The sequence below is a fragment of the Gigantopelta aegis genome, chromosome 14 (assembly GCF_016097555.1).
Source record: "Gigantopelta aegis isolate Gae_Host chromosome 14, Gae_host_genome, whole genome shotgun sequence".
Classification (NCBI taxonomy): domain Eukaryota; kingdom Metazoa; phylum Mollusca; class Gastropoda; order Neomphalida; family Peltospiridae; genus Gigantopelta; species Gigantopelta aegis.
In genome coordinates, this window is record NC_054712.1 from 15,100,693 (window position 1) to 15,128,645 (window position 27,953).

Genomic DNA, 27,953 nt, shown 5'->3' on the forward strand with positions numbered 1-27,953 from the left:
GGTACGAAATGACTAGAGTACAAAGTGACTTTTTACATGGTACGAAATGACTAAGATATGAAACGACCAAATTAGACTGATAGGTAACTAATAAATACATATAAAAACTCACGCCAATCCCAGAATCACCACAGAAAACCAATTCCTTCCCCAGATGTAAGCGCACCTGTATATAATGGAAACTATGATTGACTACAGGCAACCCAGCAAACATCGACTCAAGGCTAGAGTTATGGCAACCTAGCCACACTGAAACACGACACTGTGACTTGCATACTGTACAACTAAAAAAAACAAACGCGCATTCAAAACTTCCAACCAAATAATAATAAAAATATTATTATTGGTATATGAGCACTACAATACAATTAAAATCACTAAATTGTAGTGAGTACAAACATCCTGGGACGACACATCCCGTACAAATTATTTTCGGTCATACAGTTTTGTAACTGGGACTAAAAATCTTTTGGCAGCTTTACGGATGTCTATGCGATCGTTTATTACATCAAATATGCCTTAGAAAGATTTTCGTGGATGTATTGACGTGATCTAGATCTCTCAGTGCGAGAAGTAGTCTAAAAAAGAAAAAAGGAACCCTTACCTTCAGAAAAGGAATATTGTAAAGTCTCGCAAACGTTAATAAGAAATGGTCTAACCAGGCTTCCATATTTTTCTAAAAGAATCAGATTTATTTCCCTTTAAAGTGAATGATGTATTCAATATTGATATAAACAAAGCAGATGGCACATCGAATGCAGATATAGCCAATGCAGTAAAGTGCTACATTGGTATGTATCCAAAACTTGGACAGCGATTCATCAATTTTATTTTTCAATAAATTAATTGCCATAATTACACAAGGAAGTTTTATGGGCAACATTTTTGTAGCGAACGATGCCAAACCTCTTCTTGTTAATCTTCAGTATGCACGTGGAAAATAGAGTACAAATGAGCTGTTCAAAAACATATTATGTTCGAATTTATATGACGGTACGATATATAACTTGCAAAAATACAAAGTAACTTGATGATCACAAAGGTGTGAAAATCGAAATTTAAAAAAAAAGAAGCAAAAAACCCCACCCCAAAACACACAAATGTTTTAAAAAATAAATTCAAATTAACAAACATTTGAGATTTCAATATTTGTTTAAACGAATATTAAATGTTTCTTACTCTGGTACGGCCATCTTGTTCAGTCTTTGCTTTTCCATCCATTTTTATGATTTCAAAAACAAATTATATCAAATTAAAACAATAGTGGCTAATAAAAAAATATCACAAATGGCCTCAGATTACAGTTATCTTCCCATTTGGTTGTCGAAAATCCGGAAGTTTCACCGCGCAAGTAGTCTGCTGTTTGACTGTGATTATTTCATGGCAGACAGCTATGAAGTGGCAACTGTTTGACTGAAGTGACAGGGGATAGCATGTAGTTTGTAAACATGTGTAACTTGTTGACATTGAAGACTTGTTTGTGGTAATTCCGGCCCATGCAAAAGTAGTGCTTTTTGTGTAAAATGGGTGTACTCCGGCCTGGTTTAGAGGGTGTGTCTGTTTAAACCAATATGCTGGGAGAAAGAGCTGGACAACAGGGGTTGTCCTTTTCAGGGTATGTGTCCCCCATGCAGGCAAAGGTACATACAAAACTTCACGGGCCTGCTGATATTAATAAAAATGTTATAGCCACTAAGGCTATATAGAAACATATAGCGAAATTAATTGTGGTCTGAGGCCAAATACTGATTTTGAAAATTTTAAATTCTTGGAAACGCGTTTTTCAACACTAAAGAGTTCTACTTCAATCAATCAATGAATGATCCCTTGCTTGAAATCACGCTGGATCGCGCGAGAGCTGTTGAGGCCGATTCTTGAGGCTGAAGGCCGTTTAGGTCTCACAACACAGTTCACTTTCGGGGGAAAGGTCATTCATCACGGTCCACTATAGTTCCTAATTGTGACACATGTTGTGGTGTACATGTTCACTGTTAGTACTTGCAGAAGAATTAAAGGGACTGGTTATTTCAGATGCCAGGTAGTTCCTAATTGTGACACATGTTGTGGTGTACATGTTCACTGTTAGTACTTGCAGAAGAATTAAAGGGACTGGTTATTTCAGATGCCAGGTCCTCTGGCTGCATTTTGCCCATGAGGTTTTGAAATATTATGCATTTACTTTTGCACACATGAGTATGAAGAAGACCAGGTGCCCGGAGTGATCCGGTTACTCTGCCATGCCTAAAAACACACGGTACTGTCACAGTGGGCCATGTAGCAAAAAACTGAGACGGAAATGTTGTCAATTTTGGAGCCAAAATAAATAAAGGTATAAAAAACCTTTAAAATGGTATATGTCATTAGTGTCAACGAGAACCCATTCTGTTAGCAATTTGGATTTGAAGTTGGGCAGTTTAACATAGGTTTCAATGGCATATAGCATCTGTGTAGTGAGACCTTACTGACTGCTATTATACCTCACTATAGTTACTAATTGTGACACACGTTATGTAGAGGCACTGATTTTCCGCGATCGCGGAATCGCGGAAATACCTATCTGAAACGGAATTCCAGATTTTTTTCCAAAACATTATTTAACTTTAAATAGCGCATTTGATTAAGTTATAAATCTTAAAATGCGAAGCTCGTATTTGTATACAACAATAAAACGCTATTGTTTGCCTTCCACCATGGCCGGCCGCACAGAGGTATGGGTAATATTGCTATTTTTAGCACATGGCGGAACCCCTCTATTACAGTGCCTATGGCATGAGGGCGGTTCTAAATAGTTTTCAGTCAAATTAAAGTCTTAATTGTTTAAGATATTAATTGATATAATCATTTTCAGTTAGATAATATTCTTATATGTCTTGTACAACTAATTTTCTACTTAGTAAGACATAAATAGACCTAAATAAAAAATATCAAAACCACTTACGTACACGTCAGTGCCGAAAAATAGAACTCTTCTTGACGTCTGCTTCAACGGTTTCTTCAAAATGTATAATATTATTTATTAAGTTCCAACAGGATTACTTTTATTTTATAAAAGTAATTTTATAAAAGTAATCATTGTAAATAAAGGAAAGGTATTATTTTATTATTAATTTAATTTAACATCGTGGCATCCATAAATAGCCTACGGACGATGGTACGAAGTGACTAGCAAGCATTTGAGTAACACTGACAGTAAGTTTAATAAACCGATCATCCGGGTCTATAGTTATCATATTAACTTTTTGCATGCCTTGCATATTGTCATTTATTTTCTGTAGCTAACACATAATTGCAGCATGTCTTATGCGTATTATAGCAGCTTGGGTTGTCATATAATAGAAGCCCACAGTCAATTCGCCCCTAGATCTGTTCGCCCCCACGTGCATAACCAGTTCGCCCCTACAAAGGTACAGGTGATGCGCCAGTTCCGGATCACTTCCGGATCACCTGTAGTTACCGATCAGTCTGTCGGTATATTCAATTTTTAGTAATTTCTATGTAAATTTCATTAAACAAATATTCTAACAAATAAATAATACATGTTTCTTGAAATTGTACGTAAAATAACTGTAACAGTATATAGTCTTGGTTTTATTTTGGACGGCGATACATAACCACTATTAAAACTTTACACGAGCAGACGACATGAAAAAAATAATGACGTTTAAAAAGAGAGATGAAGTTTTTGATGTTTTTCTTTTTATATCCTTTGAAATTTTATAGTACGAGTAGGGGAAACATATATAGATTGTGCATGACTAGTTTATGAAAAGTGATGCTGCAAACGACTTACTGTAACTCCTCAAAGGGGACACACTTGATACGCCAGTTGCGGATCACTCACAAAACGGAAGTATTTACGTTGTAACTGCCGCTATATGGGGCGATGAACGCAGGGTTTATCTCAAGACTCAAAAACGTTGAACACGGTGGAATTTTTTTCTCCCACTTTTCCCCCCTTCCTTTATAACACTAATGATGATGATGATGATAATAATAATAATAATAATAATAATAATTATTATTATTATTATTATTATTATTATTATTATTTTCTTCTTAAACCTCTCTTGATTCGTCATTTTAACCACTAGTTCATAATAATTCGACTCTGTATGTATCGGGGCCCATGTCATAGTAGACCTAGACTGTTCGTCCCATGGCCAGTCATCCTCTACAAAATATTATATTAATCGTTGTAGTTCCACCTATTTTTCTTGTATTATTTTTGTTTTCTACAGGTAATGACAATATGTATATAATGTAAAGACACGTATTTTATAAACTGAAACTACGATTTTAAGTGTTCGTCCACTTGTCTCTCACGTTATATTTGTAGGCCTACATGTAATTAGCCATTCGTACAAATACCAGCCGCAGTCATTCACAAATTTGGCTAATATAAATAAAATGTAGTTTTTTAAAATTCCATTTTCGTTTAATTCGGGCAAAAATCAGTCTGCTCTGCCCCCTACAAAAATAGGAGCCCGTATGACCTGTTAGATCGCCAGTCTAGAATCGCTAAAATCGCTGCACACGTGTCTTGTATTTGCCCCATAAAGACTATTCAGTAATGTTGCCCGCCCCCCTCAGTGAGAGCCGTCCACCCCATTGCTTGCTTGCTTGCTTGATTGATTGATTGGGAAAAAAAAGTTTACTGTACAAAGAAAAGAATCGGCACAAGTTTGGCATAAGGACCTTTATAAAACCATGCCACCGTCAGTGGTCTGTTTCGCATGTGCCATTGCACGTGCTTTTCGCATACTCGACTACTCGACTTTGGGAGAGAGGGGGAAGGGGTCCTCTATTTGATTATGTCAACAAAGTGAAAATCTCTTATTCGGCTTAATTATAATTCGCATTTAAACAGTCTGTACCACTATAGGGTGGATTATTTTTTCCAGTGGAATTTTAGTTTTACACAATCGCATTCTGATGCAGGAGAGTTAGTCGGCCACTGATCTGTGTATTCACACGGTCAATCTGAGCTAGCCCTAGCCTTTAGACCGTTGTTGAAAATAATTCTGTATTCAGGAGTAGATCCAGGAATTATTTTGCGGGGGGTGGGAGACTAACCAGAAAAGGGCAAATGGAACAGTTATTGCTAATTAGGGGCGTAATCAGGGGGGTGGGAACCTTATGGAGTTGCAAATGATCATAAAATATATCCGGCAGGATCCACGAACATGCTGAAAGTGCTAACATGTTAAAATAGTGTTTTTGAAGGCGTAAGCCTTTATTTTTCGAAAGTGATCCGGAACTGGACAAAGTGAACCGCAACTGGCGTAAGTACGCCAGCTCGAACAACACTGTTTTTGGTGCCAAATGTTTACCTAAATTTACATTTTATATCACTGTTTATTTATATGGTTGATTATCTTTATTACCAAGAATTTCTTTTAAAGTCATACGCGCGCATGTTGACAGAATTCACAATTTTGTTTGAAGTGATCCGGAACTGGCGCATCACCTGTACCAGTTCGTCCCCAGTCAGTTCGGGTCATGTTCCTGGCCTGGAAAGTCATGACATTTTTATATTGGTCATGGAACGGCCTGAGTGTAATAAAGTTGATATATCCATACGTGTTTGTTCTGTGTTGAATACGAATGCCAGGCTAGGCAGGTCAGGTCAGGTCAGGTCATAGGGTTTTACGTACACATTCAGAACAAGCTGTTGTAGCGCACGCCTGTCATGATTCATGATCAGTCCAAATTGTGGAAGGACAACAATCCCTCCCCTCTAAGAAAAGAAACACACACAACACACACACACGAACTCACTTTAACATCCTCTAAAGAAACAGTACAATAATTGTTTAAAAGTAACAACTAATTGGGGGCGAACTGACAAATATTTGGGGGCGAACTGGTACATGGGGCGAACAGGTCAAACTGGGAGCGAACTGGCTGGGGGGCGAAACGTCATGGATTCCAACGAAAATATGAATTAGTACAGTCTATATTTATTACCGACATGTTTCCGTATAGCTTATATTGTCAAGGGAACCTGACTAGAGGCAGGTTGGGCAGAACAATTTTTGTTATAAATTTTAACAACTTTGAAATGATAAGATAATTATTAATATTATAATAATTATGATGTGGGCTACAAAATATATAAATTGTATGTATAATAATAAAATTTATATGCATGATTGAAGATAATTATTTTTATGATTTAACATAATTCTTTTATTTCCAAATAGAATGTAATAATTGTTACTTTACAACTTTAAATTACAGTATTATTATTGTCATTCTTATTATATAGATGTATTGGCAACAGTGAAAATGTTCCACTGAATACATTCTTTTATTTACCCCCCCCCCCCCCCCCCCCCCCCCCCCACTTTCTTGAATTAATGAAATGATTTTGTTTTTACAAATTGTGAAATTATCTCATGATGTTGGCCTTCCTTACTGGTTGAATGCAGGCGAAAAGAAAATACCAATAATAAAATATAGCCAACCTCAGACCTAAGGGGAGTTATATCTCTCTCTAGCTACCCATCACTCCCCTGAGATTAGTTCAAGGAGAATAATATATAGCTCCCTTTGGCATATGAATATTAATATTTTAAATTGCCCCCCATAATCTAAGTTAGGGTAGCAATTAACAACTCCCATATTATTTTCATGTCACGGTCTACAACCTACTAAAACAGTGTTACCTCATCGAATAAACATATAACTGTTTTAATAAGTGTTTAACATGGTATATTTATTAATAAAACACAAAAACTTACCCGAGTAAATAATGATTAACACACACACACACAGATATATATATATATATTTATATATATTAGTGTTGTTTTATACCTAGTCAGTGGATATTGCAGATTTTGTCTTGGGCTGTACTGGAATTGTTATTGCAATTAAAATTTAAGTAATATGTACAAAACTAAGATACAGGTGGAGAAAGGAGATGGGGCAAATATCATGACTGTTAGTAAACTGATCTGTATCAATATGCCTTCTGCTACACATATTTAACCCAAGTTGCTTTTAACCTGGGTTAAATTACCTCTTGTAGTGATGCACTTATGTAGCACATTAAAGGAAAATGTATGAAGGAGATGGTTAAATGCCATATTATTCTCCATGTGAAACAGTGTTTTTAGAAAGGAAAACAAATATCAGATATGGTGATGACCATTCATTTTATTGCAGATAATTGCTGAAGCAGAGTGTGTGCACACATGCACGCACACACAATCCGAAGAACTGCAGAATACCATAAAACGACATGTAGTTTCAAAAAGGTAAGTCCTGTAACTTGAACAGAAGCAAAATCTACAAATGTGCCACAACCACCAAATTACATTGATTCATAACGGAGTAAATTAAAAAACCCCAGAAACATATACATGTATATATATATATATATATATATATATATATATATATATATATATATATATATATATATATATATATATTACACACATGTATGCGTATGTATGTATGTATGTATGTATGTATGTATCCGAGATACAAGTATACCTTTATTGTTTAATACATTATACATTTGGGCTAGTACACGTCTGCAGGTACAATATTAATTGTATCAGCAGACATGTAATAGCCCAATGTATTTTCTGGAGTGGGGGTAGGGGGGCAAAATATTGAGTAGTAGGGACAATCTTGGTAGGGGGAGAAGCCATATTTATATATAAAGTAGTAGAAAACCTATATGTTCGTACTGCAGGCCTGCTACAGATACATTTGCACACACACACACACACACAAAAAAAAGAAGTTTAAAAAACAACTTTTATAATAAATTATTATTGTGTGTGTGTGTAATTTAACTGTACATACTTTTTATTTTAAAAATAAAAATAAATAAATATATGTAGTAGACGAAGATGGCAAAATAAATACAAGTACAGAGAATGTCTTGATTGAACTAAAATTAGATTAAATGAAAAATGAAGACCACACAAATTTGATGATAAAAAGAGTATACTCTTTATTCAACAACTGTCTGCATCCGGTTTTTTTTTGGGTTTTTCATTAAAGTATATGGAATTGTGTATTTTATTTACAGTATAATGTGGAAATGTTATCAATGCACATGCTTTAACCATTTTGGTTGCTATTAACGTCGGTTATTGTTGACAAGCAACATCATTAAACTCAATGTAGTCGAATTCTGTGTGGGAAAGCCATGGATGATGGCGTTGCATCAGGTTTGTCACATTTTAGTGCCTAATGCTCGAAAACATCAATATGAACAAGCTCAAAAAGCTATGTATTTTACACTTAGACAAGAAAAACGTTGCCATCTTTCCATTCAATGCCAACTTAAATTATTTGATTGTATGGTTTTACCTATTGCTTTATACGGATGTGAAATTTGGGGTTTTGAAAGTCTGTCTTGCATAGAAAAATTGTATAGCAAATATTTAAAGTTATTATTGCCTGTTAGAAAATCCACCCCATTATATATGTTGTATGGAGAACTTGGATGCTTCCCGGTAGATATAACAGTAAAAATAAGAATGATAGGATTTTGGTTTAGGATGATTACTGGGAAGCAGTCCAAGCTATCATTATTAGTGTACAGAATGTTATTGAATGATTATAATACACATTTTTATGATCACAAATGGATAGCTTTTATAAAATCAATTTTAGATAATATTGGTTGCACATACATTGTGAGCGTATTAATAGTGCTTCATTGTTGAAAATTTTTATTTTAACAAAACTCATAGATCAATTTTTGCAAACATGGTACAGTCATATTGACACTTCATCGAAAGCATCTTGTTACAAAATATTTAAAAGCAGTATAGCATTCGAAAATTATTTAAATTTATTAGAAAAAACCCCATTGGTGCCCATTGTTACGTTTTTGAGTATCAAACCACAATCTTCCAATAGAGACAGGTAGATGATACGTAAACCATTACATGATAGATTGTGTTTTTTATGCAACACTAACGACATCGGAGATGAATTTCATTATATTTGTACATGCCCATATTTTAACCAATTCAGACTTCAATATATACCGAAATAATATTGATCCGAACCAAACACATACATTTCACGAATTATTTAATTGTAAAAAAACTGGTGTCCTCCGAAAACTTGCAATATTTTGTAAACATATTATGAATACTTTCAAGCCCTCCAGCTCATAGCTTTATTGTATTATTATTGTGTATGCAAACCCAAACCAATTATTTATAATTATATTCCCATGTTCGTTTTATGTAGATATACTTATGTGAATAGTTTTACTCTGTCATCTTGTTAAAAAATGTGAATTGAATTTGTTGTATTATTTATTGTTCCTCATATGCCATGGATTACGGCCTGAGAGAAATAAATGTTCAGTTCAGTTCAGTTCAGATGATGGTGTCTAAAATTATGGGGGTTTTTATTATCTTTATTATGGCATCCCACGTTTGGAATAAAATGCTTTATAATGACAGATTTTGTCAGACTTTTTATATTTTTTATCAACAACATTGGAGCCGTTCTAGATCAGTGACGTAACGCTGTCAGAGCCGTTCTTAACGTGTAGCGGTAGGTCAAATGACATGTTACAAAATGTTGAGGGAGGGAGACTGGTTGCATAATTGTTGAATTAAAAATGCCACGTGAATGTCTATGTCCCAACCAACACTATTATTTCAAGTAATTCTAGGCTACGTTATTAAAAAACAGAGAAGTTTTAATAATGTGAGTCGGTAGTGAACACCTGAGATGCTGGGTCGTAGTTCATGAACCACCTCTTCAGAACCAGTGGGTTTTTTCCCATCCCAACTATCCTAATCATGTTCATTGTACATAATAATGAAATTCAAGACAAGTTGATTCCTATATATGTTTAGCTGCACGTTCATCAAACCATCTTAACACTGAAGAGGTATATATATAATTATGTGCATCAAATTATCTGAATAGTACATATTATAATTAAAAAATCAAATTGTCTGCATCAGTGTATAGGCCTACATATAATAATTATATTTCTATAGTACTACTTCTGAAACATTTTAATAAATTATAACTCCATTCCTGAAAGGGAAAAGAAGTCAGACTACACTAATGAACCAAACAAAATAAAATTAGAAGAAAACGTTATTGGTTTATTGGTTCATTTTTGCAGCATATGTCTCTGCATTTACATGTACCAATTACTTTCATAAATTAATAATGCTTGGTTTTCACTCACCTTAGCATTTTGATGAGTGCGATTTTTCACTCGCCTTTGTTTTTCAAAGTCAAGGAGTGGTCAATTTAATGGATATTTTATCAGCAAAAGACTAAACATTATTGCCACTTTGTATAAACATGGTCCATTATGTTGTTTTGTTGTTTTTGAAAGTTAGACTATTTATCTAGAGCCGTTTCACAAAACATCGAAGTTGTCAGTTAGTAGCAAATACCAAATACGGCTCTTGTCAGGTAAAATGGAAATAACAGTTGACAGATAATATGGATATCAATAACGATATGCTGCACAATAACGTGTTATGATTTTCAAACTGTCCCAATAAAGTTTAAAAACAACAAAACAACACTGCATTTATGCAATGAGTCGATTCCTTTTCTATATACTGGTATGAAATGACTGGTACATAATGACTTGGGTACGAAATGACCAGGCTACATATAGCTGGGGAAAGCCCCATAGATTCTAATTATAGACTTTTCTGGGGAAACCCAACGAGTTACTAATAATAGGTGGTTTCCCCGTCTATATTAGAATCTATGGGTTTTCCCCAGCTATATGTAGCAACCGCAGCTGCGCCCATATTCCGAAATGCTACGAGTTTGGTTCACAATTCGACTAGTTAGGCCTTTGCATGTACAGATAAATTTATCGTTTGTTGTTCGCGGAAAAATCTAAACACCTAAACACGGCATTCATTTATCAGTTTATCAAATAGAGTTGTTGCACGTGACGTCACAGATCGGCTGTCCGCCATTTTGGAGACAACAGTTCTTTGTTGAAGCGTGTTATACGAACAGCGATACAATGCCTAAGGTGAAGGGGAACTATTGTAATGTTGAGGGTTGTCACAATCGATCACAGACAGACAAAGAAAATAAGAAACATTACTACAGACTACCAGCTGTTATTAGAAACCAAGGGAAAGAATGTGAAAATCTCAGCTTGACGATTGTGGCTTTCAAAGTTGAACCAGAACATGGACGGCAAAAATGTATCAAATGTTCGCATTTGTTCAGAACATTTTATAAATAGTAAGTATATGCAATACTTTTGTTTAATTTTGGGAAATATACCACCTGGTCCCTACCCTATTATATTGAATTATTATATTGATATATAATAAAGAGGGAATCTAACCATAATTACATTTATTTTCTTTTTAAAAAACAAAGAGACAAAAAAAAAGGCCTAGTCATTCGCAAGTTAAAATATATCTAGTCAGTTAGAGCTGTACTTAGGGGTTAGGGGGCAGTCCTTTTAAAATTATTATTTGAACCCACACCATCTAGTTGTTTTGGGCTAGGTACATGGATTGTCCTTGATAATTTTATCTGGTACATCATCCCTACTACATGATCTGAGTACATGCACTGGGGCTCAACAGAATAACAAGCACTTGTTTTTGGAATTATTTCAATTTTATTAAAATCCAATGTATATAAATGATATACATAATATGAACAAAGCTGCATGTAGGCCTGCATGAAGCACATTAAAACAGTAGCATTGGAAATGGAAACACACACACACACACCTTTCAGCATATTAGATCAAAAAGCAAAGTTTTTTTTTATTTAACAACGCCACTAGAGCACATTGATTTTTGTATCTTATCATCGGCTATTGGACGTCAAACATATGGTCATTCTGACACTGTTTTTAGAGGAAACCCGCTGTCGCCACATAGGCAACTCTTTTTACGACAGGCAGCAAGGGATCTTTTATTTGCACTTCCACAGGCAGGATAGCACAAACCATGGCCTTTGTTGAACCAGTTTAGGATCACTGGTCGGTGCAAGTGGTTTACACCTACCCATTGAGCCTTGCGGAGCACTCACTCAGGGTTTGGAGTCGGTATCTGGATTAAAAATCCCATGCCTCGACTGGGATCTGAACCCAGTACCTACCAGCCTGTAGACCGATGGCCTGCCACGACGCGGGGGACCGGGCAGATATTTTTCCAACATTTGTTACAAATGAACAACCAGTAGACAATATATAGACAGTAGTTATATATATATATAACACATCAGACTTGTCTACTGGTTCATTTGTAAGGCTTTTCATCAACAATAAATTTAAGCAAGTATCTTATTAGAAAACTTTACAAAAACTTTAAAACTATTAATTTTATCAAGTCCTTTTTTATTCCTTAAACTTGCTGATATCGGATACATATTAACACATTGTATTAAAATGGAGGAACCTAAATTTAGTTTCCATACATGTTCCATGACCACACATACATTGCTCCCTCTAGCTACAGCGTCCCTTTTTAAATATTAGTACAGAACTTAGCCTTTTAAACCGGATACATCTCAAAGTTACTTGGTCCCTCACCTTTGTGGTTCCATCTTCAGAACATTTTGTAGCATTATTTTTTTATATATATATACATAAAAATTGCCATTAATATTTTAATCGCCTAATCCCATGCAGGCCAGGACATAGTTTAATACGCAGTCGATCTAGGATTGATTCCTGTTGGTGGTCCTATAGGGCTATTTCTCATTCCAGCCAGTGCTCTACAACTGGTGTAACAAATGCTACACTATTTATTATCCTGTCTGTGGGCTGATGCATATAAAAGATCCCTTATTGTTAATCGGAAAGAGTAATCCATTATGTGACAGCAGCAGGTTTCCTCCCTAATATTATCTGTGTGATCCCTAAACATGTCCGACTCTATATATCCGTAATTAAAATGACTTGAGTGCATTGTTAAATAAAAGATTCCTTCCTTTCAAATCTAAAACAGTGTCAGTTACCTTTGACAAGAGGCACAGTTTCAAAGGCTATCACTTTCAACCTGATTAATAAACCAGTTAAAACAACAAATTACTGTAAATGGTAACAATACAATGTTTTAATGTAAGATACACATTAACACAATGCAAATATCATTTGATCATTGGTTTATAATGATAATAGAAAAAGAAAATAATAAATATGTGTTGTCTACTGTTTCTCGATATAATTTTATTGATTTTGTAAAGTCTGTTTTTATTAGAAAATAGAGATCCTGGTAAAAAAAAGATTAAATCCAAGTGTTATCAATGTCATCATCACATACTGAATAGCCCCAATCATATTGCATATGGTAGTTTGGAAAGTCAGTGTGTTATCAATGTCATCATCACATACTGAATAGCCCCAATAATATTGCATATGGTAGTTTGGAAAGTCAGTGTGTTATCAATGTCATCATCACATACTGAATAGCCCCAATAATATTGCATATGGTAGTTTGGAAAGTCAGTGTGTTATCAATGTCATCATCACATACTGAATAGCCCCAATAATATTGCACATGGTAGTTTGGAAAGTCAGTGAAAAAAGTTCTGGTATCCCTCTTATGCACAGAAACATGAGATACTGTAGAAAAGAATCGCCAAATCTGATACCAGTGTTCTCCTTAGCATCCCTTAATTCACCCTAAAACTTAAACGCCCTTAATTCATCGTGAAAGGCCCATTTTTCATCCAAGAGTTGCCGGTTCTCTTTTTGTCCATAAACAGGGATCACTGATACCTAGAAAAAAATAAGAAAATTGGTAAATTTCTATGATATATAAGTATGAAAGTTTTATATTGTGTATATTGAATATTATTGAAATATTTGAATACACATAAATGTATTTGTGAAGACATATTGACATCTGTCACTGATGACAATAATACTTATAAATACAATCAGCTCCCCTTTTCTTTCTTTATTTGCTGCAAACAAATTCAGATAACTTATATAATAAATATGCATGTAACATAATTTATGTTTTTAATAAAATATAATGGCTATCACCAACTTGTGGATCAATATCCAGTTTTATTATTAGTATTTATTTATTTTAATCCCAAACAAATGATTTCATACACCTGATATCCCACCCTGAAATGTTTATACCTTTTATTTTATTATTAAAAAAATCAACTTACACATTACAAATACACCTGTGGATCACTTCTTCAATAAAAAAAGTAAAACATTATAATTAACATATAATATAATTAATAAATGGAAATATTTCACAACCATTTTCATATGAAACAATATATATATGCTTGATTGCACACACACACACACACACACACACACACACACACACAGCTCCCTGTTATTTAATTAAAAATATAAATACTCCAGCCACCTACATATTTTATGGCATAATACAATATAAAATATATTAAGATTTTTGTTTTACCCACTATAATGGATCTGTCAATACAAACAAAAAGTTACATAAAATGTTGTTTGTCGATTGACTGGGTAGGCCTACTGTTCACAGGGTAACTTTGTTTCCATGTCAGTTTGGTGGGGGCTTTTATTATTATTATTTTTTTATTTTATTATCTTTTCAATTTTCATTTCAATAAATACTGACGTGTATTAGTATTACGAATGAATAACATACAACAAACCTTGTATAAAATGACGATCTCCGTTGTGGGATGGGCAAAGTTGATTGTTGTCAGCTTTAACTGTTCAACGTTTCGCTTCCACTGTATTTGATGAAACTAATTTCATAATCCTTACTACAGTGACTTGTGCATCTAACAACAACGTATGAAATTACCATGACAAAATACCATTCATCAAAACTAGTCTACACTGATTTAATTGACGGAAAAACATTCGATTGTTCATTACTACTAATGCCAGTATTGTCAACTGGTTTCTTGCCTACCAGCGCTCACGCGGTACCACGTGATCAAAACATGTGACGTCACCGTGGCTTCTCCTATTGGGGTATTGAATTAACCATATGAACTGGGTATTGCATTAAACACTACAAACGATGTAGTGCTAGGCCTGGATTCGAACTCCAGACCATCGGGACTGTAGCCGACCACTGTATCCACTCGACCATGCAGTGGATCAACAAGTGAAACTGCATTTTAATACTTATAAATCTCATAGGGTGTATTTTGACGGAATGAACCGAACGTGTATGGAATAAAACGAAGATTTAGTCCCATGATGCCTCATTCTGTCTTCTGTGCTATATTTCTTCCAAAAGCACCATCAAAAGCACCCGTGTGGAAGAAATTTTATACAGAATAGTCAAAATGTCTAATTTTTCAAAGGTAAAACATAGTGATACTGGATTACGAAATATAAACTTCATGTTGGTTTTACAGAACAAATTGTTTTAAAATATATTGTATATAACTATCGCTAACCCTAACCCTAACCTTAAACTAATTCCAAGAAATATTTCTTTAAAATAGAGGTGGGGAAAATACGGTCCTCTTGCCAAAACGGTAGTTCATCAAGATTAACTTTGGCTACAAGTGCAAGCACTACCAAAGGTTAATCCTGGGGACGAACAACGCCATTAGCGCCCTTTTGCTCGGAACGGAATTCAATCCGAATTGCGGTCAAACTAAAAGAAAAACGACTGTCATCACGTTTTTCCACCCAAATCGTGTACTGTGATCTATTTGGAGCATATGGACACTAAGAAATACTTATTTTGAAACGATCTTCACTTTGAATTAAAGGAAAAACGACCGACTGTATGACTTGGGTTTAAAACGCGCGGTGCATTATGGGAGGAAAATGAAACTCGGAACAATCTTGTATGTGGAAAAGGATCGGTGAAGTCATTTCTCGTTCCATAATGAATAAAACAAAAACCATAAAACTAAAAATTAATTAAAGTTAATAAAATAACTTAAAAAGTAAAAATAAATTAAAGTTAATAAAATAAAATAAAAGAACATTTATTAATTAATAGAAATGAAATAAAAATTAATTAAAGTTAATAAAATAAAATAAAATAAAATAAAAATTAATTAAAGTTAATAAAATAAAATAAAATAAAATAAAATAAAATAAAGTTAATAAAGTAAAATAAAAGAACATTTATTAATTAATAGAAATGAAATAAAAATTAATTAAAGTTAATAAAATAAAATAAAATAAATGAGATTAAAGTAAAATAAAATAACATTTATTAATAGAACACACACACACATACACACACACATACATATATATACATATAGATATAGATATATATAATGTTTTGTTTTTTTTGTTTTTTTTAAATTATTATTATTATTTCATTTTTTTTCTTAACGAAAAACAAAGTTCATAAATTTCTCTAAAAATAACTAAAACATAAGTACTAAGTTTTAAAGTGTTACTTACCTGTCTTTTTTCTGAGTTTTTCTTCTGAAAACGTCGGGGTGGGTGTGTGGTGGGGGGGGGGGGGGTGGGGGGTGGCAATGAAACATATTTCTCTCTTGTTTGCCAGTACGTAAAAACGTTACTGTTGCCCCTTGCTCGCCACGAGGAGGCCAGAGAGTTGAACAAGATATACCAAATTTGATGTGTGCCTTGTTCAGGATTTTACATAACTTAAACAGAAATGATTCCTCATTAAAAGGTTCGAGCTGTGCTGTCTTACCATGATGGCAACATTCCTTCAGCTTATTGTTGGTGCACATAATAAAATCGCGTGTAGTATCGGTCACATGTTTGGACATTTGGTGCCCACTTCGAGGTATTCAAACGTCACAGTTCACTCTGGTTCTGCACTCAATATGGTATGCACATTTGTTAATAACATGCCGATTCCAGTGACTGGTACAGAGTTGCGAGGCAATCTTCAACAACTAATTGCCTTGTAGATACGTCAACTTTCGTGGAGTTCGCACATGCTATAACTAAAAGTCGCAGAAATACCACAAAATGTATTTTTCACAATTATAAACACGCATGTGTGTCTGAAAATTAACAGTTATGGGGTCGAGTTTTAGTCTATCTTAGCTGTATTTCACCGTTTCAACTTCACACACTCTTGTTTCACACTCTTATAAACTTATCCAAATGTTTTACAGGTTTGTAACTTAACCAAACTTAGTGTCCATTTTTACGGATTGAATGCAGGGTCTGCGCCTTTAACCACAACAATAATTTCTACGACTTAAGAAATTTTTCTATTCCAAACTGAACCTTTTCTTGGCAGCCACAACTTGTAATGCAGCAGCAGCAGCAACTGCATTTGGAACATTTGCAAACATCTTCTTTTGTACATTTACCACAATTGGTTTTGGGAATACTCTCACCAACAACTCCTTCAAATTTGTCCAAAATCAGGGAATGAACACAGACATTGTTTGCATTTCAGACAATTTCAGCCATGTCCTTGTCTGTGTTTTTCTGACACAAAGTTAAATTAAAAAAAAAAAAATAAATAATAATTTAAAAAAACACAAAAAACCCCAAACATTATATATATGTATATATGTATGTATATATATATGTGTGTGTGTGTGTGTGTGTGTGTTTGTGTTCTATTAATTAATAAATGTTATTTTATTTTACTTTAATCTCATTTATTTTATTTTATTTTATTAACTTTAATTAATTTTTATTTCATTTCTATTAATTAATAAATGTTCTTTTATTTTACTTTATTAACTTTAATTTACTTTACTTTATTTTATTTTATTTTATTAACTTTAATTAATTTTTATTTCATTTCTATTAATTAATAAATGTTCTTTTATTTTATTTTATTAACTTTAATTTATTTTTACTTTTTAAGTTATTTTATTAACTTTAATTAATTTTTAGTTTTATGGTTTTTGTTTTATTCATTATGGAACGAGAAATGACTTCACCGATCCTTTTCCACATACAAGATTGTTCCGAGTTTCATTTTCCTCCCATAATGCACCGCGCGTTTTAAACCCAAGTCATACAGTCGGTCGTTTTTCCTTTAATTAAAAGTGAAGATCGTTTCAAAATAAGAATTTCTTAGTCTGCATATGCCCGAAAAAGATCACACTACACGATTAGGGTGGGAAAAGGTGGTGTCAGCGTGGTGTCAGTCGCTATTTCGACCACAATTCCGTTCCGAGCAAAATTGCTCGGAACGGCTCTGTATCTGCTAATGGAAAATGGCGCCGGGCCTATAAACTCAATGTGCATTTACATTCGAGTTTATTTTTTATGAACTAGCCAAAACGGGTGATGTAATTTCCGCACCCGAGAAGAAGCACGTGTTCGTTGTTTAACCGTAAGCTAAGTTTTTAGTTTAAACTTTTATTAGTGGTTTTTCTTTTTAATATCCAGTTTTTTCAAAGTGTGTGTGTGGATGAAACAAAAAAAGGAAGATAGGAGTATAGAAGAAAAGAATGTAGGTGTAATAAAAGAAAGGAAGGGAGCTAGTAAGAGAGCTAGACGGAAATTTTTTGGAAGTTTTATATTCGAAAAAAACCCCAAACATTTTTTTGGCTTATACGTTCCCCCAAAAGACCTAGGCCCTTTTTTCTATATATACTGAACAAAAAAAGAAACTTCCGATTTGTACATATAGTATTTGTTGTGTTAAAGAATTCATTGTGTAATGAAATAATATAGGTAGTATTAGTCTTGAGCTGTATTATCAGGATTCTTGAATTTTATCGATTATTTTTCCACTGTTAATCGTCGACAACGTGAAATTCAATTTGCACGTGCATGCATGGTTCGACATGTCCCGTGTAGTATTCGGTCAATTTGTTTTACTTGTCTTACTGACATTGTTGTCAAGTGAACAAAAACGCTTCAAAATTTGGAGAAAAAAAATTAACGTTTTTTACATTGTAACATTTTTAGTATGCCAAGAATACCCAATAATTTACGCGAACGGGCGATTGGCATGCTTGATGCTGGCATGTTGACAGAAGACGTTGCAAGGCATGTTTGGGAGTTCTACTCGAGCGATACGAAATCTTCGCATAAGATTTTTAACGACAGGAACAACCAACGACTTTTTGTATGTTATTGTAGACATCGTATGTCTGCTACAACATGCACATTTTCAGTTTTCTCAACTCTTTCTTTAGAGCATGAATTAATTATGCATTTATTTGTCATTGATGTTACCTGTCATTGGTGTTACCAGGTACCAATGATCATTAGTAACACCAATGACAATGCGTTTGAATAAGATGCCGTTTTCACCGCTTTGCAAATTTTTGAAGATGATTTGAAAATTAAAGGGACTTGTGCCGCATCATAGTTGCATAATATGGCACTTGGGTAAAATAAATGTTTTGTTGGAATGTAAAGAGTATATCTTCAATGTCCCTAACTACATTATGCTTGGTTCGTGCAATTAACATCCAATTTGTTGTCGTTCATTTGTGAGGTTTTTCTTCACAGTTAGTGAAGATTAACAATAAAGTTCAAATAAGTAAGTATCTAAATAAAAAACTTTACAAACCCCTAAAACCATTAAGTTTACTATAGTCCGTCCCATCCTTCTACAATTTAAGTGTTTGGGGTTTTTTCCTCTTTTTTTTCCTTTAATAATTCCAGTTTGGTTTGACATAAGCAGACAAGTAAAAGTGTTTTGGAAATAAAAAATAAATACTATTTTTGTGTCCAATTTAAAACACAATTGGCTCAGAAATAAATAGCATGTAGTAAATTTCATAGTACTTATGAAAAAAGGCGTTCCCTGTTGGTAAAACACGGACCGGACCGGAACGCTGGACAACTGATTTTTCCTTTTTAAACAAAAAATTAAACAAGTGTTCGATTCCATTGTGCATAGTTCAGAAATATATATTTTAAAATGTAGTTGTTTTTAAAAATTGAAAATGTAGAACAGCACATGCGCGAAAATTTTATTTTTCCAAATGCTAAACGTAGTTGGAAACTACTAACCTTTCCTGTTTAAGAGGTTAACTTTATCATAAAGAAAGGTTAAAATCATACCGAAAATGTATTACCAAGTTGTAGTCCAATATCGGAAAATTACATTACGTATGTTTTCATTTCCAATAAAGGCTATTTAAATTTTATTTAAAAAAATATTGAATATTCTGCATTAAAATAGTTATTTAGTTAAAAGGAAATAGTTAACTCTTCTGAATAATGACGTAATTCTTATGATTTATTTCTTGAATAGGGACATAATATTTTTAATTTGCTGTATAGTGTATGTACTGAAAATTTTAGAATGACATCACGTATTTATAAGGCGTCCTTGTTTTCTGAAAATATTTGAAACATTTAACTTAGTTTTGCAGCGCTTGCTTAAAAGCAAAAGTAGGATTAGGCTACAACTTTTTTTACTCGTTATTGGGAATACAAGTATACAGTAAAATAGATTTTGAGCCTTAATATAAACACGAAAATAACTACATAAATTAATGAATGAATAAATCTTTAATTTAATATTTAAACAAAATTAAAATTCTGTATCTTAATTTTGTATATTTTTTAAACTGTCAGACCGGCGTATCGTATCAATACAGAAACACACAATTATTCTAATAGGCCTTTAAATTAATAGCTGTAGGTTGAAGAAGAAAACCTCAGAAAAAACCATTTAAGGAAATACTAATAACATAATTTTGCTAACACAGTAACAAGTAATGTAGTAGTAGTCTCAAGAATAATAGTATTTCCAGGATACAGTCTTGAATGTCATTGGTGTTATACATTGTCATTGGTGTTACTTGTTTTGTCATTGGTGTTACGCAAGAATATTTTAGCTGTCATTTCTCAAGAAACTTTATTTTTGAAATTTAAATTGTTTATTTAGGAAAGCATACCTTTATGACTTTGATGAAATTTATTTTGAAGGACTCCATATTTTTAAATAATTAAAACTGCCACAGTGTATAATTTAAGTCACATACAGAATATCCATGTGGAAATGCACAATTACACCATTGGATAGTTTTTAATTCTAAAGTTATTCCATATATGTTATTAGGGACACCCAAATAACACATCCATGTGCTCTTGATCACTATAAACCAACTGGATCACATTGCTGAACTACCCCACTTGTCTGGTAACAACAGTGACATACACAATGTAATGAACTTGTTCATAGAGTAACGTGTGTGCACGTGCAGCCGATTACAGTTCTACGTGGCCAGATATAATTTTACGTTTCTTTGTTCATCTAGTTTCCAAAAGTTAACAATAAATATTTATATCTTTTAATTGTTTTATCTTGAATTTGTATTTTGAAAAGTGACACTTTCTGTAGAATGACCCAAATGTCAAAATGTTAAAAAAACAGACCATAGATGTGAACTAGAATCGACCCTAGACCGACCGTGAATAAAGCAGATCAGGTACAAACTATATCAGATTTTGGTTACAATGCCCCCCTAACACCCCCTCCCCCCAATTCCTACGGGCCTGCATTACCATTATGCATATTTGACCTCGAATTTAAGCTGATCCAACTTCATGGTGTTTAAGAAATTAGGTGTGTATTATGTGTATATTCAATTGTGTTTCTGATTGTCATGTATGTTTGTAACTGTTTAAAGGGACATTCCTGAGTTTGCTGCATTGTAAGATGTTTCCGACTAATAAAAGACTTCTACGATTGAACTTACATTTCAAATTTATTTTCTTGTTTAGAATATCAGTGTCTGTATATTCAGTGTGTTTCCAGTCATCTTAATTTTTGTAAGAAGCCCAAACTGGATTTTGTCTTCAAATAATTTTGTAGACGTGTATGAAAAAACATTTTAGGAAATAAAATGAAATTTAACCTAGTAGAAATATTAGAACGATTATAGAAACACGTTTTAATACACAGCCACTAATATTTTATGTAGAAAAATATATTGTGACAATACTTAGAAACATGCTACAATGGCAGTAAACCTGGGACGGTGTCTTAAGAACTTAATTTGTGGTTTTTGATTTCATAATTTATTTTACACTGTATAGTACTTAGCAAAATATTATTGGTGATTGCATTTATATTGCAACTAAGCTTGACTGTAGTGATCTTGGTGTTTTTTTTTTAGGAAAAACTACTAAAGTAAGTGTGATGATGCAATGGCAAGTTTTTCAACAGGAAGTACCTACACGGAGCTGGGTCAGGAAGATCCGAATTTCGTTCACTTAGACGACCGATATAAATGTTGTTATTGCAAACGTGTTCTTCGCAATTCAATGCAAACAAGGTAATTTAAAACTGCTTACTTTCTTTAGAACGAGTGAAAAACATCTATATGTTCAGAGGTGCATAAATGTGAAATTTTGATGGTTGCCTGGTGGGCAACCAGTAGCTGAAGTTTGGTTGCCCAACATCATCTCTTGGTTGCCCACATGTTTCATAAAAGTTTTATAAATATAATTTTGAACTGTCAACAATACCTACTTTTATATCCCCTCCCTATCACAACATGCACACAAACACGTGCACGCACATACACTTATCCCCTACAAAAAAAAGGTGCGAACAAACTCTAAAATTATGTAAAGATTGTGACATACTTTAGCCAACATTATTCAGCGCAAAATGACTGCTTAGCCTCTGTGTAGGAGATCGAACAAATTAAACACAAGTAATATTACAAGATATTGTTTTTAAAAGGATACAAAATTCTGAACAAACAACCCCCACCATTCAATAACACAAATAGCCGCAGGAATTGCTTAATTGTTGAACGGCTCCTTAGAGTGAGAAAGCGCTGGGATGCTCTGTAAAAGTGTACACCTGACGATCACGAGTAGCAGGCATGATCCGTATTTTCAATTGCAAACATTTAAGAAATATTTCATTATTAATAAGACTAAAGCTTGCCAGATGGTGTCCTAAAAATTCACACTTGGTACGCACAACCGATTTGTGCACCCTTACATTAACATTAATTACTACCTGTAGTAATATATACACAGTATTTAGTATCTTTGTTGGCTTAATTTGTCTGACCCAATAGCTAGCTCAAGTGAAGCATTAACCAAATGGTTGTGCATCTATCACTCTTTCTGGGGCGGGACGTAGCCCAGTTGTAAAGCCATCGCTCGATCTGACCAGAGACTGACCTGTTTTCTTTTTTTGCCTTAAATTAATAATTTTGGCAAATTCAGTTCACCAAATGTTTGTGATCTAAAATACTCTACTGATGTCTGGTTGGTCTGGGAATGATTGCTGTTGGTGAACCCATTGGGCCGTTTCTCGTTCCAGCCAGTGCACTACAACTGGTATATTAAAGGCCATAGTATGTGCTGTCTGTGTGAGATAGTACATTAAAAATATCCCTTGTTACTAATGGAAAAATGTAGCAGGTTTTCCTTTCTAAGACTATAATATGTCAGAATTACCAAATGTTTGACATCCAATAGTGATAATTTATAAATCAATGTGCTCTAGTGGTGTTGTTAAACAAAACAAACTCAAAATTCATTTTATACGAAACAAAAAAGGTATATACAGTAAAGTAGATTTGCAACGAGCATGCTTAGAACGAACAACTGCATAGATTTTGCCAAAAGATTTTGCATAACCTATTTTGGTTTGCATAACCTGCTTTTTTTCTTTATAATTAAAAAAACCCACCTTAATTTTGAGAAACAGTGGCAATAATGGTAAGTAAAAAGTATATGTATACAAATGTTTAAGAGATTCCAAAAAAATAATGATTAGGACTATTGTAATAAATTACCAAAATATAGTGAATGTCAGGCTTGACATATTATATAAAACACATCATCATGTCTGCATAACTACTAGTGAATAAATAAGAATTCACTGCAAGGCAATCTTTTACCATTAATTTTATAATATTAGTCTTTTTTGTGTATATAACAGTGTTCTAGCTAGCAATAAATAGAGGGGTGCTGCCCCCTGCCCCCGTTTTGTGCCGTCCTGCCGTGTTTTTATCCGCACCACCCCTGATTATCGCCGCCCTGCCCTAATTCATTGTCAAATAAAAATACAAAATCTTGCTTTCCTCTCAAAGCGTGTACAGTGTTGTTACGAGTCTGAATTCCCAACTAAAAAATGTTTGGCCACAGTTGTGAAAGCCGATAGCAGTAACGTGGTATGTTTTTTCTTTTCAATTGTTAGTCGATATGACTGCAGACGGGCGGACAGGCAGTCTTACAAAGCTTGAATGTGAACTCACACCGTCATGCACATAACCACACACCACCTAGCAAACACCTAGTTGAAAGTAGACCATATTGATAAACTTCGACAGAACGTCAAATGCGAAATGTATTTTGAAGTAAATTTTTGAAAGTAATTTTTGACTTTGCAAATACCCAGACCAAGATACATATAGTTTTAACGGATGTCAGTAGTCCTTATCATTGATTGCATCTTTATAATATGGCACAGAGTAAACTACCAACACTGGTTATTTGGTCTATGTAGGCATAACTGTGTTTTGTTAAAAGCATGTCTGCAAAAGCTACTTAATGAAATCTATCTAGACCTTGACATGCAATAATAGCCATTTTTAAATGCAGTGAGCAACTTGTTAAAATATATCCTTATATCAATTTTTAAATTTGTTTGTTCTTTTATTTCTTTAATTCTTTTTATTTATTTCTAATCACCGGCCTCGGTGGCGTTGTGGCAGGCCATCGGTCTACAGGCTGGTAGGTACTGGGTTCGGATCCCAGTCGAGGCATGGGATTTTTAATCCAGATACCGACTCCAAACCCTGAGTGAGTGCTCCGCAAGGCTCAATGGGTAGGTGTAAACCACTTGCACCGACCAGTGATCCATAACTGGTTCAACAAAGGCCATGGTTTGTGCTATCCTGCCTGTGGGAAGCGCAAATAAAAGATCCCTTGCTGCCTGTCGTAAAGAAGAGTAGCCTATGTGGCGACAGCGGGTTTCCTCTAAAAACAGTGTCAGAATGACCATATGTTTGACGTCCAATAGCCGATGATAAGATTAAAAATCAATGTGCTCTAGTGGCGTCGTTAAATAAAACAAACTTTACTTTTTATTTCTAATCATTCTCTTTTTTTTTTTTTCATTTCTTGATTTCTTTTAATTATTTCATTTATTTCTTTTAAATTACATTTGGGCATTATATTAAATGGTATAAATACTATATACAATAGAAAAAAGAATAGGATTTTTTAGGTGATCCAACCTTTTGTAAAACATTTTAATAGTTAAAGTTTGATTTTATTTAACGACACCACTAGAGCATATTGATTTATTAATAATCGGCTATTGGATGTCAAACATTTGTTAATTTTGAAATTTAGTCTTAGAGAAAAACCCGCTACTTTTTTTCCTTTAGTAGCAAAGGATCGTTTATATGCACCATCCCACAGACAGGATAGCACATACCAGTAGTGTTGCACTGGCTGGAACGAGATTTTTTTTAATAGTGTCTATATTTAGTACATTATTACAATAATACTGCATACGGTGATGAATGTACTGTTTCATCAAGCATCCAGATTTAAGAATAATATATTTGGGTTTAGAAATTGATTGTCCCCCTCCCTCCAAAAACGTTTTGTAAATTAAAACCAGCATAGATATTTCTACATATATGATATTTATGAATGTAAAAAATTCGATCATATCCAGTACTTGCCTCAAAAATAAGATTTTCGCGTAAAAAATCCCCTACAATTAAATTAGCGCCCTGCCCCATCAAAATCCTAGCTAGAACACTGTATAATGTCATGACATTCAGTCCTAAGTGGGAGACTCGGTGCCATCTTCCTCGTCTGAGGAACAGTGGATACTGATACTGTCACTGTCATTATCATTGACACTGTCATTTTCGTCACTGTCACTATCCGATTCGGAATTACAGTTAATAATAGGGTCACTGTGACTCTGGTTTACCCTGGTTGCTGATCTAGTTCAAGATTGTAATGACCATCACAATATCGCGTTTTGTTTGGTTAAATTCGGGTATAACGCCTTCTAACAACCAATGGAATGCACCTATTTCGCAAGATATTTATACAAACATGACTGGTTATGTTACGCGCTACGAAAAAGCACTGCATCAGGAACAAGTCTAATGTTTGTACTCGCAATAAAAATATGTTGGTATGTTTGCTGGGACTAATCATTCAGTAAATTTTACACAACGGTAAATCGGTTCTGCCAAATAAAATGGCACAATAGATGCACGAACGAAATGGTCATTCGTGCAATTTATGCGGGCCTGCAGTGATTCCATAGTTTAAAGAATTAGCAGTATCCAGTGAAACTGAACGGTGGGCGATATTTTACTTCAGAAAGAAAAGTGGGAAGATGAAAACGTAGAACTGGCCTGGAAAACAAAAATTGGCAAAGCATAAAGATTTGGAAGAAGCATTTTTCTTGTGGTTCAGTAATGCACGTGCTCAAAATGTCCCCATCACTGACAAATTCTGAGAGTTAAAAGTCAGGTCATTTGGAGCTGAACATTACCGACTTCGCCTATTCCATTGGGTGGCTGCAAAGATTCAAAACAAAGCCAGGCCAGTGAGATTATCAAGCAGTACGATTTAAAAGATGTCTACAACACTGATGAAACCGGTCTCTTCTACCACATGCTGCCAGATCGATCCCTCTCTACGACGACCAAGGACAGGATAACAATTGTGTTGTGTGCCAATGCCGATGGTTCTGACAAGCTTAAACCACCCATAATAGGGAAATCTGCAAAGTTGGGGTGTCTTAAAGGGACATACCCTAGTTTTTAAACGCTACGGCATGTTTTTTTACTATTAGATCCGTTTTTGATAACTGAAATTACACTTTACTTAGATTTTATTGTTTAGATTATCCATTTCCGTACATTTGAAATGTTTTTGGTCAACCTGGTGTTTTTAATATCACAAAATGCATTTATCATATTTTTAAAAACGCATGTGCGGCTGAGACGTAACAGCTATGGAGTCGAGTTTTTTAGTCTATTTTTAGAGGGCATTTTCACCATTTCAAAGTCACAGACTCATGTTTCACGCTGTTTAATATAACTTTATCCAAATGTGTTATAGGTTTGTAGATTAACTAAACTTCAGTGTTAATTTTCATGGGTTGAAACTAAGGTCTGTCCCTTTAAGACCTTCAATGTAAATTTGTACGTGGACTATGAGGCTAACACAAAGGCTAGGATGAACGGAGAGCTGTTTGCACATTACTTGGAAAACATGAACACACAGATGAAACCCCAGAAAAGACACATTTTGCTTCTCATGGACAACGCGCCTAGCCACAAGATTCCAAAGAAAATTTGGGGTATGTATAACTTGTCCACAGAAGACCACAGACTGAGTAATATCTGATTTTGCCACGTGTGGTTACCTTAGTTTACCTATGGAATTTCTAGGATGTGGTCCTTAAAAAAGGTTATATTAGACCTTAAAAGTCCTTAAAAAGTCCTTAAAAAAGACAATCTCAAAAAGAGTGGGAACCCTGAGAAACTTTCTAACATAAGAATTCATTTCCTGCCACGTACCAACCATGACAAGCCATCTTCAGCCACTCGATGCACAGCATTATCCAAGCATTCAAGGGACAGTATAGAAAGATGCAACTTCAACGACTTGTGCAGTGCATTGATGACAACAAAACTGGGAAAGAGCTTCAGTTACCACTCTGTGATGGGATTCGCTTTGTCAAACAACGTGGGATATTGTTAGTGCGACACACAGGGATTATTCCCGAGAGCCTCACATCGAGATACGCTGGACAGCCGATGAACTGACACCTTTTGCAGGATCTTGTTTGTAATGTCACATGCAGACTTGCCATCGATGAAGAAATTGTTCAAAGTATGAAGAAAATTGATGAAAAGTGTGACGACCAGGAAGACGATTCTGACCCTGAACCGGAAGAATTTCCCTCAGCAGCTTGTTCATGAGACGCGATCAAACGGTACTTCGGTTTATAGAAGGTAATCCACATTCATTGAGTCTGATGTAAATTCAGTGACTTAATTCTTTCCAAACAAGAGTTAATTTTTCTGAGCACACAGCAGAAAAACTTTTTGGACTTTTTTAAAAAGGATTGACTTTGACA

At 34.2% G+C, this 27,953-nt stretch overlaps 2 long non-coding RNA genes across 3 annotated transcripts; one reads left to right on the forward strand and one right to left on the reverse strand.

The window, feature by feature from the left end:
• Positions 1–127: 127 nt before the first annotated feature.
• On the reverse strand, positions 128–10,577 carry LOC121389511. Its single transcript, XR_005960075.1, has 3 exons — positions 10,193–10,577; positions 2,939–2,992; positions 128–284 (listed from the first exon to the last, which is right to left on the reverse strand). It is a non-coding gene; the product is annotated as an uncharacterized LOC121389511 (long non-coding RNA).
• Positions 1,657–22,245, forward strand: LOC121389512. 2 transcript variants are annotated; one of them, XR_005960077.1, is made up of 4 exons: positions 1,657–3,189; positions 7,171–7,262; positions 10,911–11,226; positions 21,979–22,245. It is a non-coding gene; the product is annotated as an uncharacterized LOC121389512 (long non-coding RNA). The 2 variants fall into 2 exon arrangements; XR_005960076.1 differs by lacking the exon at positions 10,911–11,226.
• Positions 22,246–27,953: the final 5,708 nt, after the last annotated feature.